Here is an 18,904-nt window from a genome sequence, read left to right on the forward strand (position 1 = left end):
GAAAGATTGTTATGATACCTTTTATTTTCAATTTCTAAAACAGAATTGTAAAGTACTCCTATCAATCAAAACATTTTTCTCCTTTTTTTTGGTTAATAAAACATAAAGGCTAATTTAGAAATTGTTAGTATAGTCGTCTATGGAAGAATCAATAGAACCATTTTTTTTTTATAGAAACCTTCATAAACGGAAACACTTGGTAAATGAAATACATACGATAACGGAACACTGTCTGCAATTTGACATCTGTAATAATGCAAATAGAGATGTCAAATACATTAAGTTAATATTAATATTGTAGAAGTTCCCACACTTATATAGCATACTGATCAACTATCGTTCCCTCTTATTTAAAACAATATTATGATCTATCAGGAACACAATCTTTTGTTTAAAATGTCAATATAAACAGTTCTGCTTCAATACTACCGTCATTGTTAGATTTCAATTTAGATCAACCTTAACCTAAATCTTAAATCTAACCTAACTAAGAAGGTGTTAAATTCCTGGTAACGAATTGGGAAATTTTAATTAGAATAATAACGTTTTTCCAGACATAGATTATTTTTGATGTCGAAAGATGTGATACCAAATCACTTCATTCATCATTGCATATGTGTCGTTTAAATGTCATCGTTTAAGTGATTATTCGAACGTGAAGAGCATTTTGTACAAAGTTAATTGAGACGAGCCATCATCATAGACATCATTCACATTCGGTAAGTAGTAAATAGAAAAATTAATAATGATACAATCACAAACAAAATTTATAAAAGAAAGTAAGACTTTTACAAACGAGATAGCACAATCTCGTTTTAACGGGAATGATGTTTAATTTTCCCCGAAATTTAGACATGTTTCTGGTAAACTAATCGATTCTTTAAATTAACTTATTCTAAAAGGTTACCAATTCAATACTGTAATTAAATCTTTGAATATTGTTTTTATTGGTAATTTTATTGGTAATTTTGTTTTTATTAGTAGTACATTAAAAGCAAACTGTATTCTGTTGTCATATACATATATCCTTTCATGGGTCTGTCGATTCATGTATCTTGGAATTGTGCAAGATCATGTTTTTTTCTGACTGTTTGTGACGTATTTATACTACATCCATTGGATGTTAGACATGAACTCATTCATACATTAAGTCTTAGATGCATTATTTGTTTTATAATTAGTTGTTATTGGCTTTGAACTACCTGTCTGTAATTAACTGTTTCCTTTTCATAAACGTTTGGTTTACAGCTTCATAGTGTTGAGTTTAAGAAAAAAGATGTTTTTAAAAACATTTCAAGTTCATCCACATTCCGTTGGCTAATCGATTGAAAATTTAAACGTATTGTTTTTGAAATGTCAGAAGCGGTACATGTCAACAACACGACCAATGAAAAGACAACAGCCGAAGGTCACTAATGGGTATCAAACGTAGCGAGAAAATCCCGTACCCGGATGTGGTTCTTAGCTGCCCCGTCAAATAAAATTGTGCACTAGTTAAGTGAAAACGGACGCCAGACTAAGCGTCAAAACATACGAATAAACATTAAAATTACAACAAAGGCCACAGGCTCCTGACTTGGAATTAGCACAAAAATGCGACTAGGTTAAACATGTTTGTGAGATCATAATGATACATAAAGCAACAAAGGACTACACGCTGTTAAAATAGTTATCAAATGTACCAGGGTTATAATTTAATACGCCAGACGCGCGTTTCGTCTACATAAGACTCATCAGTGACGCTCAGATCAAAACAGTTAAAAAGCCAAACAAATACAAAGTTGAACAGCATTGAGGACCCAAAAATTCCAAAACGTTGTGCCAAATACAGCTAAGGTAATCTACTCCTGGGCGTAACAAAATCCTTTGTTTTTCGAAAAATTCTAAGTTTTGTAAACAGAAAATTTACAAAAATGACCATATAATTGATATTCATGTCAACACCGAAGTGCTGACTACTGGGCTGGTGATATCCTCGGGGACGAAACGTCCATCAGCAGTGGCATCGGCCCAGTGGTGTAAATAGTTATCAAAGGTACCAGGATTATAATTTAATACGTCAGACGCGCGTTTCGTCTACATAAGACTCATCAGTGACGCTCAGATCAAAACAGTTAAAAAGCCAGTTATAAACATGCCAGACCTCAATTCAACTGATTGAAAGATTATTTCTTCATATGAAAATCAAGTGCAATCCCTCTCGTTATGGGTTAAACTTTAGTATCATACCATCATGACATATATGAGAAGAACAAAATCCGTATCATCCCAACAATTTGTTAAAGAATATATGTGTTTATTTCCGATTCGAAGACCCTACACTGTATGAGTGAAACAATGTTATTCATTATAAGCTTGGTAAATAACTTGAGTATATTTGTAATTCTCATCGGATTTTGTCAAATGTGTTGACGTCTTTTTTATCATATTCATGTGTTATGGTAAAGAAAATTATTCACCGCCTTCATTTTTAAGATTTGATTTTGTTCAACGTTATCTGTTTATAGTTAATTGCTACCTTAGTTTGCTGTTAATAAGTATTGAAATGTGCGTTGTTACTAAATGTAATATCAGTATTTAGTTCAAATATAATCTTAAATCAATCCTAATTCTATCTTATTCATTCTAATGTGACGTCATTTTTCTTTTTCTGATGATGTGTTTTACAAATTCATATGTGACGTCATTATTTTGTCATTTTTTACAATTTCAAATATGACGTCACTTGGCGTTGAGGTTTTGACTTATTCGGATGTGTCTATTTTTTGTGTTGCATTTTGTCGGGTTATGTAATGTATGTCGGGTGTTTCCTGTAACTAGTTAATACTTCAGTTTTATCATGTATATCTTTTGTATAGTCATTTTATAAAATTAACTGTTTGCAAAAGTATAAATTATTCTAAATAACAGTTATAAATAATGAGCTTTGAACAGCCGTATACTACTGTTGCCTCTATTTGACTAGTTTGTGATATCAAAAATGCTTGCGTAATGAATTTTAAGTAATACAAAGATGTCTTCGTCGAAATTGAATACGTTGTTATCTACATGAGTGAATCGAGCAAGTTGTGATATATAAACATCATGCGATGGTGAAAAGGGCACGTCATCATCTAAAAATAGAACGTTAACAATAGGAAATGAAAAATCTTATCTTTTATCATAAATTTTGGTATTAAGCTTACCTTTAAAGAGATATAAAATCAGATACAGAATAAGACAGTATTCATTGTTAGTATAAGCTTTATTTAAAGTCAGTTCTGTAGGTTTAGTCTATTAAGTGTACATATCGAGGTTGTTATTAATGAGAGCCAATATATCAACTTAACATCTAAACGTCTTATTTAATTTTTAAATCAGATGTTGTTTCGAATAGTCTTTGCTGATTTTAGTTATAAACTGATACTCATAACAAAACAGAAACAGGTTCGCATTAAGTGGTGCACAGATATAAGTATTCCCGTTTAAATTCCGATCACCTGATGATATACGGAATCTCCATAGCGAACACAATTTTTTATCAAAAATCAAAGGTTAGTTGTAGTATCAACCCAGGTCCAATTGACACAGTTCTTTTGTTTGTTGTCTCTAAAACAATGACCTAAAAGAGTTTGAACATATATTTTAGCACATTTAATCAGGTGTGTGATTTTCCTAAGGCAAAGTGGTATATAGAGTAAAACATCAAAACAGATTCGAAATCACCAATATAAGCATGTAATTTGTCAGATACGTTCAACACATTTTTGACGCTCAAAAAGTAATTAATTCCGCTATATTCAAAGGCTTTATTCGAACAATCTACTAACAGGTTTTTTTAATGTACCAAGTGTAAAAGTAAGTAAAACAGATAGTCTAGTAGTGGATCAATGGATTGAAGACCAAATAAATCTTCTGTGCAGCTTAGGAAGCCAATACATAATTGAAACTTTCATTTTATTTGGTTCTGCTTGTAAAGAGGTAGCTAAAATGTTTCTTACATGTATCATTTTCCGAAAAGGGAGTCATTGGAAAGGTGGTGAATTCGTGATTTTCTATTGTAGAACCTCAGTGTAAAATTTATGTCAAACAATAATGAGTTTGTTAACACCCTTGCCAGCCTGGAAAAAGACACATTCATTGGCGAGTTCTTTTAGCTGATGTTTATGGAACGCCGAAACTGTCTTATAGTGTTTTGTCGCTTTGACTTTACGTCCTGTCATTTCTTCTTTGTGTTATGTGCAGATGCCTTTATATCTTGACACGGCATCTCTGTGTTATGTCAATTTAGTAATTTGTTTGGTCAAACAATTGTATGATATGTCATTGCCAAACTTTGTTGTGTGAAATATGCTCTACATTATTATGTAACTACTATATATTCTGTGAATACTTCGGAACTTTATGATCAGCCACCTTTACATTCTCTCATATTTTATCCATGTTGTGTCTATTCTTCTTTGACGTAAGTGAGTTAATAATTGCGTCCTGTCTCAAGTGTTATTGTTATGTCAAATGTTCCAAACGTTTTGTATTGATACACCTTTGTTCTATGTAAATCTCATGATATTATAGTCTTTTGGCATTATGTTGTGTTTATACATATGTATCTCCGGTGAAAAACATAATACATCATGGTATAATTCATATGCGTTTTGCCGTACAGTTGATACTCTTTGTGAGCATTCATTACGTCATGTGCAAATGCCTTTTACATTATGTGCAAACAACTAATACGTTTTGTGCAAACCTCGTTTACTTCGGTGTTGACATGAATATCAATTATATGGTCATTTTTATAAATTTTCTGCATACAAAACTTTGAATTTTTCAAAAACTAAGGATTTTCTTACCCCAGGAGTAGATTACCTTAGCCGCATTTGGCACAACTATTGGAATTTTGGGTCCTCAATGCTCTTCAACTTTGTATTTGTTTGGCTGTTAACTATTTTGATCTGAGCGTCACTGATGAGTCTTATGTAGACGAAACGCGCGTCTGGCGTATAAAGTTATAATCCTGGTACTTTTATTAACTATTTACCTTATGTGCAAACATCGTTCACCTATCATGTTATGTGCAAATACCTATTAAGTGATGTATAAAAACTACATCATTATGTGCAAACACTATTATGTTATGTGCAAATACCGCTTACATTATGTGCAAATGCCTATTACATTATGTCCAAACATTTATAACGTTATATGCAAACACTTATTACGTTATGTCCAAACACCTATTACGTTATGTGCAAACACCTATTACGTTCTGGTAAACGCCTTGTTGACACAGATTTAAACAAAACGTATCAATGAGATGCATTTTTGAAATGAAAAAAATAAAAAAATAAAACCTTTCTAACAAACTGTGAATTTTTATACTTATATTGACAGATTTTATTATTTATACTATGTTTCTAGTTTATGGGAAACTAGTTTGCTCTACTTTAAAAGTGTGCGTTATGCATCCATGCTGTTGTTTTTTCTATGGTCGGGTTGTTGTCTTTTTGACACATTCCCCATTTCCATACTCAATTTTGTTTGAAAATTTGTTCACTTTCCTTGTTGAAAATTTTAACAAATATACAGACACGACTCAAGTTTCCAAGAGGTGCAACCGTAAGGAACAAAACTATGTAAAGAAGAAGATGTGGTACGAATGACAATGTGGCAACTCTTCACAAGAGATCAGGATGATTTGTTACTACCCTCCCAGTATGTTTTTCATCAGTACTAGATTAATGCTACAAATGTAATGACGTCTCCCACGATTCATGTAGCAGCTAAAGATCCTACAAAATGTTAACGATTTTATTTTCGTTCATTTCCTTTAACAGTTGTGAATATTATTCTGAATAACCTTCCTAAGACTTATCATTTCCTCCGTCCCTGACAAGGCTCGATGAAAATGTGGGTGTCCTGTAGAGGGAGGGTCAGGTGACCCACCCCTCTTATCTGACAGTTTTTTTTTAAACTCGCAGGGATGTTGGAAAAATTTGATCCGATTTTGGATCAGACAGGTAGACGGGTGTAACAAAAAGCTGCATTTTCTCTAAAAATATTATTCTGAAAGAAAGTGTTATAAGCATTGTTTCACCTTCACTGGCCATACTCGAAATTAAAACTTGAAACTCCAGATTATTTATCCGTATTTGGTCCGGTAACTTTTCAAGTCGTGTCATCAAGAACGATACAAAAAAACACATTATCTAGTAAATTGTTATTGTTTTCTCCTTCTTTTTTTTATAAGCGATGTGTATATTGTTTCTTTTGTTGTCATTAAGAATAAATAAATAATTTCGTTGCTAAAATGGTCATCATAACATAATTTTCCCTTTAAATTTCAGAAAATACTGACTATCTATAAAAAGATGTGGTATGAATGTCAATGAGACACGAAATACCAAATGACAAAGAAATAAATAACAAGAGATCCCCTTATGGCCTTTAACAAAAAAACTACCGCATAGTCAGCCAATCTATTTGTTTTAACCCATTTAATTTTTTCACCAGTTTAAAAAAAATGTTACAGTTTAGTAATTCCCTTTTATCCTGCTATAAGCTAGTTATTGTATACAAATAACAGGTAAACAACATTTTTTTTGCTTTGTTTGTACAAATACAAATAAATTTTCCTGCTACCCGCTTCCATGTTGATTAATCGGAAAATATGGATTTCTTTCTGATAATAGATCATTTTGGGGGTTTCTTCGATTCCGCGTTTCAATAATTGTAAAAATCAGAGACAATGGTTAAGATTTAAACAACTTATTCTCAAATGCCATGTGTAAATTGTAAACAATATATGTACATTGTCATAAATATAAAATGTATTAGTTCTCGCTGCGAAACAGGAGAAAATTCGGCAAGCCTCGCTTTTCGTCCTGTTTCTAAAGCTCGTATATATAAGTTTCCTCTTTTACCGACAAAGTACATTTATAATCAATACATTATTCAACGGTTGTTGATATGAATTTATCTTTTTGTTCAATATTTTAACGAATATCGTCGTATAAATTAGAAATATAAACTTATTTTCCGAACGGAGAGTCATAAATTCAATGCATATTATTACGGGACATACGGTATAAACGGTAAGCTTCGATGCGTTGAGTTATGAACGCGAATGGTTCGATAAATATAGCTAAATACACAATTAAAGCCAAATGTTCATAAAAGGAATTTGCTGCACATCATTATTCTGAAAAATTTTATTTAAAAAAATATAAAATTTCATACAAATATATTATATTGGATCTAAATGTCATCATTCTAAAATATGTTTTGACAGTTTCCGTTAAATATTGCCTTTTTTGTCGAGCCTTCGACTTTAGTCGAAAAAGCGAGACATAGCGATCCTACATTCCGTCGTCGTCAGTGTCGTCATCGTCGTCGGCGGCGGCGTCCACAAATATTCACTCTGTCGTTAAAGTTTTTGAAATTGTAATAACTTTGTTAAACTAAACTGGATTTCTACCAAACTTGGACAGGAGCTTGTTTATGATCAGAAGATACATGTAGTATCCAGAATTAAAATTCGTAAAAAATGAAATTCCATTTTTTCCGTATTTTACTTATAAATGAACTTAGATTTTCTGTCAGGAAATATTACATTCACTCTGTGAAACAACATATTCACTCTGTGGTTAATGTTTTTAGAATTTTAATAACTTTCTTATACTCTCTTGGATTGTACCAAACTTGGACAAAAGCTTGTTTGTGATCAACAGCTAGTATCTGGAAAGAAATTTTGTTAAGATTTTGTACCTGTGTTTTACTTTTTCATAAATGGACTTCCAGTTAACATTACAATCTGAAGTTCATTTTTTAAAGCATTTATAAGATTCATAAACTAGCCTCTATTTTTACCAAACGTGGACAGAAGCTTCTTATATACAGTCAAAGATGATACCAAGAGGAATATTTTTATTGTTTGTTTTTCCTCATTTTTGTTGAGCCTGTGATTAACAGTAAAAGTAGTCGAGACACTGGATTCCGCGAAACCCTTACGGATTTTTAGTTATATTGGTCCCCCTCTTCTCGGCTACTGTTAAAGCGAGACGTTGTTTTATGTAAATGGCTAGCGAGGTATAAAGTTCATATGATTTAATCAAAATATTATCCTCAAAGTGCGGAAACATTCTTGAATTGATGCAATCTTGTTCGCCTTGAAATCGACGTAACATATTTAGTCAAAATTCTTTAAAAAAAATCACCTATATAACGAAAAGAAAAATGTGACAGATTTTAACACGAAAGGGAAGGATAAAATTCTTCTGTAATTTTCCTGCTACTGATTATAAATTAAGAAGGTTTACTTATCATGTTTTGTATTATTGGAATTTCGGAACCCTCTTGTTAATCCGTTTAAAGCACAATGAAACAATTGCCAGCTTACTCCCAGTTTTCAAAAATCTTTAAATTTGCAGTATGTCATTGGTACGATTTGAGTTCTCGAAATGAATCAAGATAAAAAGACATTTGTATAAAATATAAAACCCTTGTTATGTTTTATTACTATTTGAGAACATCTTTATGCTAGAGATATGAATCAAAGTACTGAAGTTCTGAACATCGGATGACCAAATGTTCTTGTGGACGGTCACAAGCACTTGTCTCAGAAAACCAAATCAAATATCTTTACCTTAAAGTGACGTTTAAGTACAGATATATTTTTTTTCTGTGCGTGGAAGATAAATTGAACCTCATCGTAGAAGTGATACCAATCAGTAAACTCTGGGGTTTTTTTTGTTATACATTATTTTAATATATGTAAATTACAGTTACATGTATATATAATTTTCATCCATTTGTATATCATTCTATTGCACTATACTAATTATAGTGCTGTGCAAGTGCATGGTGGACACTCTTCTATAATATTTCGATTTTTCTAATAGATTGCATTTGAGTGGGTATTCATATGTTTCACCAAAACATTCATTGTCCAACGCAGAGAGAGGGATCAAAGACAGATAACTCTGCATGGTATATCGCAAACGTTCTTGAGATATTCTTCCGCATGCGGTAACACACTTTTTCTGTACGTGTATATAAATATTTAACGAAATTTCCATATTATAGATTTGTGTTAAAAAAAAACTTCTTTTTTTTTTTCTCTTTTTGAATTATCATTCAATAACAAGTGGCGGAACCAGAATTTAAAAAAAAATGATGGAGCTGGGTTTGTTGGTTCTATAAGCAGTTTGATTAAGAGGGGGCACGGGACTCTGCTAATTATAAAAAATACAAGATAAGAGGTGGCGAAAAAATTTCTTCGTCCTCAGTCAGTATGATCTGAATAGACGTATATATAATGTGTTGACCTTGTCAAAATGCTATATCTCATAAATGTAATTCGGCGCCTTCCAAAACCATATGTTATGATTATATATGCAAGATATGGCGACCCATGAAATTATCCGCTTGATGCAGATGGAAAAGAACATTTTATAAATAAGGATGTTAGTGCTCTCGTTTGAATTTTTACATATTCTTTTCGGGGCCATAATTGATGACTATGCGGTATGGGCTTTGCTCATTGTTGAAGGCCGTACGGTGATCTAAAGTTTTTAATTTCTGTGTCATTTTAGTCTCTTGTGGAGAGTTGTCTCATTGGCAATCATACCACGTCTTTTCTTTTATATCAACTTATTTTCCGTTCACATTTTCCGTAAATAAATGAGGTTGTTTTTTAAATGTAGTTTTTTTTTTTACTTCGAATAACAGGGCAGAGCTTTTAGTTTCAGTTGATATACACGCCATCTTGAAATAATTACTTGGCACATATAAATTATCTTTGGTTGCTTCATAATGTGGCTGAAATTAAGCAACAACTATTGGCTTAAATGAGATAACTATTTACAGACTGTTCTCTTCTGAGGATATTAAGCCATCAAATGCCGGAAAATTAACTGTGTGTATTACATTTCAGATCAAATGTTATAAATTCATGGTCGTTTTATTATGCATATATTACACACTGAAATTAAAAATTGAAATATCAATCATTAATACGTCTTTACTTGCATTGATAATCTGCAATATGTACGATTTGTTTGCTAAAAATGTTCCTATACAATGTTTTCAAAAATGCATTAAATGTATTTTATGACTTTTGTAAATTTAGGCACACCTCCAGAGAGACACCCCTAGATAATCGTGTCTATCATGTCTATATATTTGTAAATATTTTAATTTTCAACAAGTAAAGTGAACAAAATATAAAAAGAATGGATGTATAACGCACACTCTTTAAGAAGAACAAAACGCTAAATATTTATATAACATTTTTATATCAATCAAAATATAAAAATACTACATTTCCAATACTAAATCAACAACCCGATGCACACATATTACCTTCAGTTCACATTCTGCATCCAATGGATATTACCTTGAAAAAGAATACAGCGAAGTAGTTCAGAGCTTTTTAGAAAGCTAAAACTTATAATTTTCTAAATTTTCAAAGTGTATATCACTGATGCGTTTTGTTTTAATCTGTGTCAAAAAAGCGTTTACCAGAACGTAATAGGTGTTTGCACATAACGTAATTGATGTTTGGACATAACGTAATAGGTGTTTGCACCTAACGTAATAAATGTTTGGACATAATGTAATAGTCATTTGTACATAGCGTAATCGGTGTTTGCACTTAATGTAAGCGGTATTCGCGCATAACATAATGGTGTTTGCACATAATGATGTAGTTTTTACACATAACTTAATAGGTATTAACACATAACGTAATAGGTGTTTGTACATAAGGTAAACGATGTTTGCACATAGGGTGAACGATGTTTGCACATAAGGTAAACGAGGTTTGAACAAAACGTATTAGTTGTTTGCACATAATGTAAAAGGCATTTGCACATGACGTAATGTATGCTCACAGAGAGTATCAACTGTACGGCAAAACGCATATGAATTATTCCATGATGTGTTATGTTTTTCACTGGCGATACATATGTATAAACACAACATAACGCCAAACGACTATAATATCGTGAGATTTACATAAAACAAAGGTGTATGAAAACGTTTGGAACATTTGACATAACAATAACACTTGAGACAGGACGCAATTATTAACTGACTTAAGTGAAAGAAGAATAGATACAGCATAGATAAAATATGAGAGAATGTAAAGGTGGTTGATTATAAAGTTCCGAAGTATTCACAGAATATATAGTAGTTACAACGTTAACATAATGTAATGCATATTTTACCCAACAAAGTTTAGCAATGACATATCATACTATTGTTTGACCAAACAAATTAATCATTTGACATAACACAGAGATGCCGTGTCAGGATATAAAGGCATCTGCACATAACATAAAGAAGAAGTGACAGGACGTAAAGACAAATAGACAAAACACATTAAATATTTACACTATAAAACAGTTCCGGCGTTCCATAGATGTTTGAGAAACTGGGCTAGTATGGTTGTTGTCAGGAGTAAATAGTTATCAATTTAGTACGCCAGACGCGCGTTTTGTCTACACAGGACTCATCAGTGAAGCTCATATCAAAATATTTATAAAGCCAAACAAGTTTCAACTATTAAACCCATTATAAGCCTTTTTCTGGAATATACATCATCAGAAACGCTACAGTGTATAACCAAAGGATGCATACGTGTAAAACTGCTTTATGATATAAAGGAATCCAAACAAATGCTAGCGACATCCATTTAAGGGAAATCAGTCCTGTGGGAGTTGGAACCTCAGTTTTTTTGGATTAAGTGTTATCAACAAGCCATCAAGTAAAAAATGCTGGTAGAGTAGGATTCGAAATAAATGGTGCCCGAATTCATTTATTGAGTAGTTATAATAAACTGCAACAATTTATGGGTTGACTTTATTTAATTCGTTAAATTAAAAGTAAATCAAATTGTTTCAAAATAACTTGAAACAGAGAATAAAGTTTAAAAGCATACTACGTCAAAATTGAATGGTGACTTTTAGCATGCCATTGGTTGCCTGATCATCTCTAAAAATAATGTGTACATTTTATTGTCAATGATTGTTTGACTGGTGTTGACAGTTGTTTCAACAGTATGTAATGTGCAGAAGAGAGATAAAAGATACCAGAGGGACGTTAAACTAATGCATTGAAAATGAATTGACAACGCCATTGTAGAGAACGGTGAATACTCTTTTCCCTATAATGGATCAGATTTGTTGTTCCTATTCTGACAAGGCATCCTTTTTTGCTATTCTAAAAGAGGGACGAAAGATACCAAAGGGACAGTCAAACTCGTGAATCTAAAACAAACTGACAACGCCATGACATAACAAAGAAAACTAAAGAATAAACAACACGAACCCCACCAAAAACAAGGGGTGATCTCAGGTGCTCCGGAAGGGTAAGCAGATCCTGCTCCACATGCGGCATCCGTCGTGTTGCTTATGTAATTACAAATCCGGTAAATAGTCTAATTCGGTAGTTCAAATTCATGAAAGGGAAGGGAATTGTAGTTACGACGTAAGGAACATATCCGTAAGGAACTTATACTAATAATTCCACCATGTGTCTTTCTTATTTTTATAAGATCCATCATCGTCGGATTTTATCTACAACCAAGAATCATATTTAAGAGCCTTTGTTATCGTATTTATAAATACAATAAAGGGAGTGCATATTTAAAACTTTTACTAAATATATTATAAATTTTCTTTTCAATGATCTTTTTTATTGATTGACATTTGGTAATTCTTTACGAGGGTATAGTTATATTTTGTAATGTGGGTTTTTAAAAAAAGGCGAGTGTTAAATACAGGTTTATAGTGCTACCTCTTTGTTATAAGTGCCAAATGAATTACACATTGTTGATGTCCAGACCTAGTGTGCCAGGTAATAAAGAGGTACACAATCTAAGACTATTTATTGTATTTGCTTGATATCGCTTACCTTTGGACAAACAAAGCCTACTTTGTCTATCTATCTTGTCATTGTTTTTCTTATGTAGTGATGTTGTCATCGCAATGAATCTGTTACACTAAGATTAAATTTAAGATCTACAAATGTATCTATTATTTCAGGCTGATTTTACTAGTGTGTCAACATATTCATTGCCTATATGTATCAACTAGTTGGAATCATTTTTATGACGTTTTCTATATATTTTTCTGTTGAAGCTAGTGTTTGAATTAATTTCAGGATGTCGGTCTACTTATTACATTAACTTGTATTGATTCGATAGCACCATAAAAATCAGTGGGAAAATAAATGCGGCAACAAAATGTACACTAAAAAAAACAATTTTGATCTGCAACGGTTATTTGTATCTGAACCGTTCATAAAAAAACCAATAAGTTATTTATAGCCTTTCAGTCAATTTTCGAACTCACCTACTCCTTTACCAAATAAATCAATGTTAGTGAGTCTAAGCCATTTTAAAATTGGATCTTAAACATGTTTACATTATGGAAAATAATAAATAGTTCAGTAATAAATTATTATATCCCGTCTAATACAGTTTTATGTCTACCTCCTTAACAAGTGTTTAGGGTTTTTGTAAAAAATGTAAAATTGAAAAATCGCCTAAAAGAAATTATCCACAATGCCTTTGAACATAAAGATGGTAGCATACGCTATAAATGTATTACTTTGGGATTTCATAAGGCATATTTTGTTAATAGTGACAAACAAAAAGGTAAAATATGCTACACAGAAGAACAACCGGTCAGTATGCTGGAGTTTCTTATCGACAACATATTTGTTGAGTTTGGAGGTAAACTTTTCCAACAAATTGTCGGCATTCCTATGGGAACAAACTGTGCGCCTCTTCTTATTTTCAAATGAATCGGAGTTCCTCCAGACACTTGTCAAAATCAAGAGGATAAAAAATGCCAGATTATTTAATTTCACTTTCAGATATATTGATGATGTTCTTTCCATAAACAATCCGAACTTTTCTTATTGGGTTCCATTGATATATCCCCCAGAACTAGAGATTAAAGAAACAACAGACACCGCTTCCTCCGCCTCATTTTTAGACTTATATCTCGAATTTGACTTACACAGTCATCTCAGTACCAGAATCTATGACAAACGAGACGATTTTAATTTTGAAATTATAAATTTTCCCCACCTTAGTAGCAACATACCAACTTCACCTGCATATGGGATATATATTTCCCAACTTATTCGATATTCAAGAGCTTGCAGCTCCTACTCTGACTTTGTAAAACGTCATCAGTGTCTGAGTAGAAAGTTGATGAACCAGGGGTATGTCAAAGAACGTCTCGTCCTTTTTCTAAAAAAGTTCATCGGAAGGTACCAAGACCTTGTTGATAAATATTCCGTATCAACTTCTCAAATAATACACGATTGTCTTGATGTATAGATTCTGCGTACTGATGTTGGTTATCATCTTAACAACATGTTTTACTGTTCTTTCATTTGTCTTTGTTCTATTATTAATATTACTTTTACTGTTGAATGGTTTTATGTGATATCCGTTTGACGTGGCTCGGTACTTATACATCTCGTCAATGTGTGTGTATTGGCTTTCATTTTTTGGTGGTTTGTTTTGTATATGCGATTCTTTGTATATCTTTTGTTCTTATTACGTGACTCTGTACTTTAAAAGATCCCGTCTATTATATGTCATTATGATATACAATGTATTTCTATTATGAATTACTATATACGTTGAACCACCAACGTCAAAATCATTCAATCGCGTAGTGGAATTAACTATTTTTGGATTCTCATAAATACTACCTATAACTTTTGGACTAGTTTAAATCTCGGTCTATTTCTGTAATTTGTTCTTACATACTTTTGATTTTTTAACTCTGTATGCTTACATTACCTATGTAAATTTTAAAACTGTGTGTATGCACATTGAACAACACAATTATGTGAAGTATACAAATTGTATGACGTCAGACACTCAAGTCAATCCATGTGTTCGTAGATAGATGTTTTTGTGTTCTGTTAAATTGTCCCTTTAAAAATTGTTATGCGATGATGACTGATGTACCCATATTTTGACTATTTATTAATTGTGACTGTTTATTTAACGCATCATGTAAATATAACGGAATTTGATGAGACTGTTATTAAAGAGAGAGGGTTAGCGCTATAGAACCAGGTTTAATCCACCATTTTCTACATTTGAAAATGCCTGTACCAAGTCAGGAATATGACAGTTCTTGTCTATTCGTTTTTGATGCGTTTTGTTATTTGATTTTGCCATATGATTATGGACCTTCCGTATTGATTTTCCTCTGAGTTCAATATTTTTGTGATTTTACTTTTTAGTTTTACGATAATTTGTAACTTCTGCTTTTTTTCTGTGAACGGCCAACTAATTTGTATAAAATATTTCCGTACTACTTAAACAACATTATTATATTTAAAGTTACCTGGGCACGTTATTGTATTGTATGCCATTTTATCCCAAGTTATAGTTGTCTTTGACATTGGTTTACATATCATAATTATATTGTGTTAAAAATCATTCGTTTAATGTATGTTACTTGCTTTTTTCAAAATTTTTCTTTTTGATATTGGTATACCACCATTGCACTTTCCCTATTAGTCTCAATTAAATTTGTAATTTTAAAAAAAATCATAAAGTTCATAATCTATCTTTGTTTCAAATATAGAAATACATGGGATGAGTTAAGTTTTATCCTGTCAGGTACTCTAAAAAACATTCACACAACAGTTCATTGCATATTAGAAAATAACCATCACTGGAAGTAAACTAAACAAATATTCATCCCATTTCCCTGTGTTCACGCGTTAGTAACTATGTAATAGTTTGTTTTAGATTTATGAGGTTGACTGTCCCTTTGGTATCTTTCGTCCCTCTTTTATGTAACCTCAGATTTCCAAAATATTCTATAGAAACTGCAAATAAAAACAAATGATGCTTTGAAACACCCAATATATGAAGAACCAAAAATTTGCGAAAGCAAATTTACAGATCTAACATTGTTGGGTTGATGTTTAGACGAGTTGTATATACATTATGTACACAGCCATGCATCACCATCATTGATGGCGATCCGATGGATACATCTGTTGTAGAGTTGTCACTGACTCAGACGTACTTATGAATATAATTATTTTCTGTGACTGTATATTACATTAATTTGTAGGATCCTTTACTATAGATAATTTAGCTGATCTGTAACAATAACATCTTCATGCCTTATATATCATGTACCGTAGTACGACGCTAGATTAAAACTGACGTGGAAAGGTAACACATGCCCACCGGAAGCTCTTTTTTTGAGAGCCCAGGTGGTCGTGTGGTCTAGCGGGACGGCTGCAGTGCAGGCGATTTGGTGTCACGATATCACAGTAGCATGGGTTCGAATCCCGGCGAGGGAATAACCAAAAATTTGCGAAAGCAAATTTACAGATCTAACATTGTTGGGTTGATGTTTAGACGAGTTGTATATATATATATATATATATATATGTTTATGACTCAGAAAGTTTTTACAGCAATGCAATATAAGATTCATTTTCTATAGCTGTCAAATTCAATGGAATACTTTGTTTCTACATGTTTAAAGTTAAGATGAAGGTTGGCGTCTGTTTAAATAATTAAACCCGCTTCATTTTGATTTGCACGTTTCATAAGTCAGGAACATGTTGGTCAGTGGTTATCGTTAGTTGATGTGGTTCTGAAGTGTTTTTCGTTTTTTAATTGATTAGACCGGTGGATTTCCTGTTTGAGTTCTTAAACCCAAGTCATTTTGTGGCATGTTATAGCTTGTTGATCGGTGAGAGCAAAATCCGTGTTGAAGTCGGTACTTTGACCTTTATCGGGTTTTTTTTTTACAAATTGTGACTAAAATGGAGGGTTGTTTCTTTTGATCTCATACCACTTCTTCTTATATATTCATATAACAGTCAATTTATAGGTCCATTCACTGCGCAAAGTTCGGTCGCTTTACAGAAAATTCAGTATAATGTCGATGAGAACAGGTAAATATATAACGTGAAGGTTTCTAAATTGCACCTATTTTGACAGATTTTTCACCTACATTTTTTTATGATCAAGACAATAATTTCTATTCTGTGCTTATTTTGTAGCCTTATCGTTCTAAATATTATAGGTACACTAATATGATTATTAATCCATATTGAGTCATAGCAAAATGGGTTCAAATCGACCTCAAAACTATCCATTATTCCGTAATATGGAGTACCTAAATTGCATTTATGCTCGCTGTTATTTTATTTTTTTTAAATGGATGATTGTAACAATATTTTTTTGTCATTTTAAAAGATGAATTGTTTTGAACATCGCATGGCGGTGTTTTCATACATTTTCCAGTGAATCCTTCATCTGTTGATATAAAGTGTGAACGTGTATATTTGAATATATTCACCTATTTTGTAAGACGAGTTTAATGTCAAATAATCAAATTACAAATTGTTTATTCTCATAAAAAACTTTAAGGAATTTCTCATATATTTATATTGAATAGGTGCAATTTGAGCACTTAATGCAATTTGGATACTGGGTGCAATTTGGGTTCCGTGACATTAATACTAAAAAGGCTGAACAAAGTTTGAAAAGAGAGCTGAAAAACACCAATGGGAAAACAAAAAGCACTCATAAGACAAAAAAATATTGACAACACCAACACCGCCAAAACCTGCAGGCGATCGTATGTGCTCCAGATTGGTAAGCATATCCTGCTCCACATGTGGCACCAATAGTGTAGCTGAGATAGCAATAAACAGTTAGGAAAAAATGTATTAATTTACCCTATTTTGTTTTACCACCCTCTTTTCATTTCTCTTTTTGTTTGGCAAATTAAGCTTACTGTGTGTTGTATATGTGTGGAAATGTATGTAATCAGAATTTTCCATGGATGTTTACCCAGTAGTTTAAATGTTGAAATACATTTCATTTTGGTGTATCCGTGAAAATGATATGCATATATTCTTTTTTTTTTTTTTTTTTTTTATAAAATATTGCAAAAAAATTGAGGAAAGATGCCACGTATTTCCCTAAAATTAGACTAGAAGAAGAATTTCAATTATTTGAAATAATATCATAAACCATGAAACTGTAGACACTTATCTATCAAGAAATCTAAAACAAATCATATGTTTTTCATCTCAGTTTTTGTAAATTGCTTTAAAAACTGCGTGTAGAAAAAAGTGTTTGCAAACAAACATTAACATCTATGGCCGGTCTAAATTTTCAAATACGGAGAGTCAAACTGAAAAAAGCCAATAAAACATATAAAAAATTTACTTGATGTTCTTATAAAACATCTTTAAAGGCTAATCTAGAACTCCGCTGTCTCAAAATGAGTTTATTGCCCAATAACTGTCATATTTGAAAAATACACCGGGGCCAAAATGCGAAATCAAACTGTTAACTGTTTATTGCTACCTACTAGCAATACATTTAATTTGGTAGGTCAAATTCAGGAAACATACAACCTTATGCTTCACAGAAATAAAAAATCACAATTGGGTACTGAAATCATCCAATTTGTCGTAAAGTAACGTTTTCAACTTGCCCTCAGTGTTGATTTCTAGATGTAGGTCAAGGTATGAATCCGTCTGAACTGTATCTGTTGATTTTTTTTTATCTCAAGTTCGATGGCTTAGATGGGTTAAACATTCACCATTTTTTTTTTAGAGTGAGAGCAACGTCCATATAGCGCAAAGCAAATATTAAGGATAGCTATATTTTTTTTATACAGAAGTTCCTGTATGAAGTGAGCCTCATATGAAAATGGTAAAAATCGGCAAAAAAGAAAAGCATAGTTGGTTCAAATGCAAATGTCGATTGTTTTGTTGAAAAGCAGGTGCTCCGAACATGACAAACATGTTGTCAATCAAGAAATCAACATCTTGATATACTAGTTTCAGAGATGTTTTTTCTATGAATCAGAGTGATTGTTTTACAAAGTACCATTTCCCCTCC

Source organism: Mytilus galloprovincialis, chromosome 5 (assembly GCF_965363235.1).
Source record: "Mytilus galloprovincialis chromosome 5, xbMytGall1.hap1.1, whole genome shotgun sequence".
NCBI lineage: Eukaryota > Metazoa > Mollusca > Bivalvia > Mytilida > Mytilidae > Mytilus > Mytilus galloprovincialis.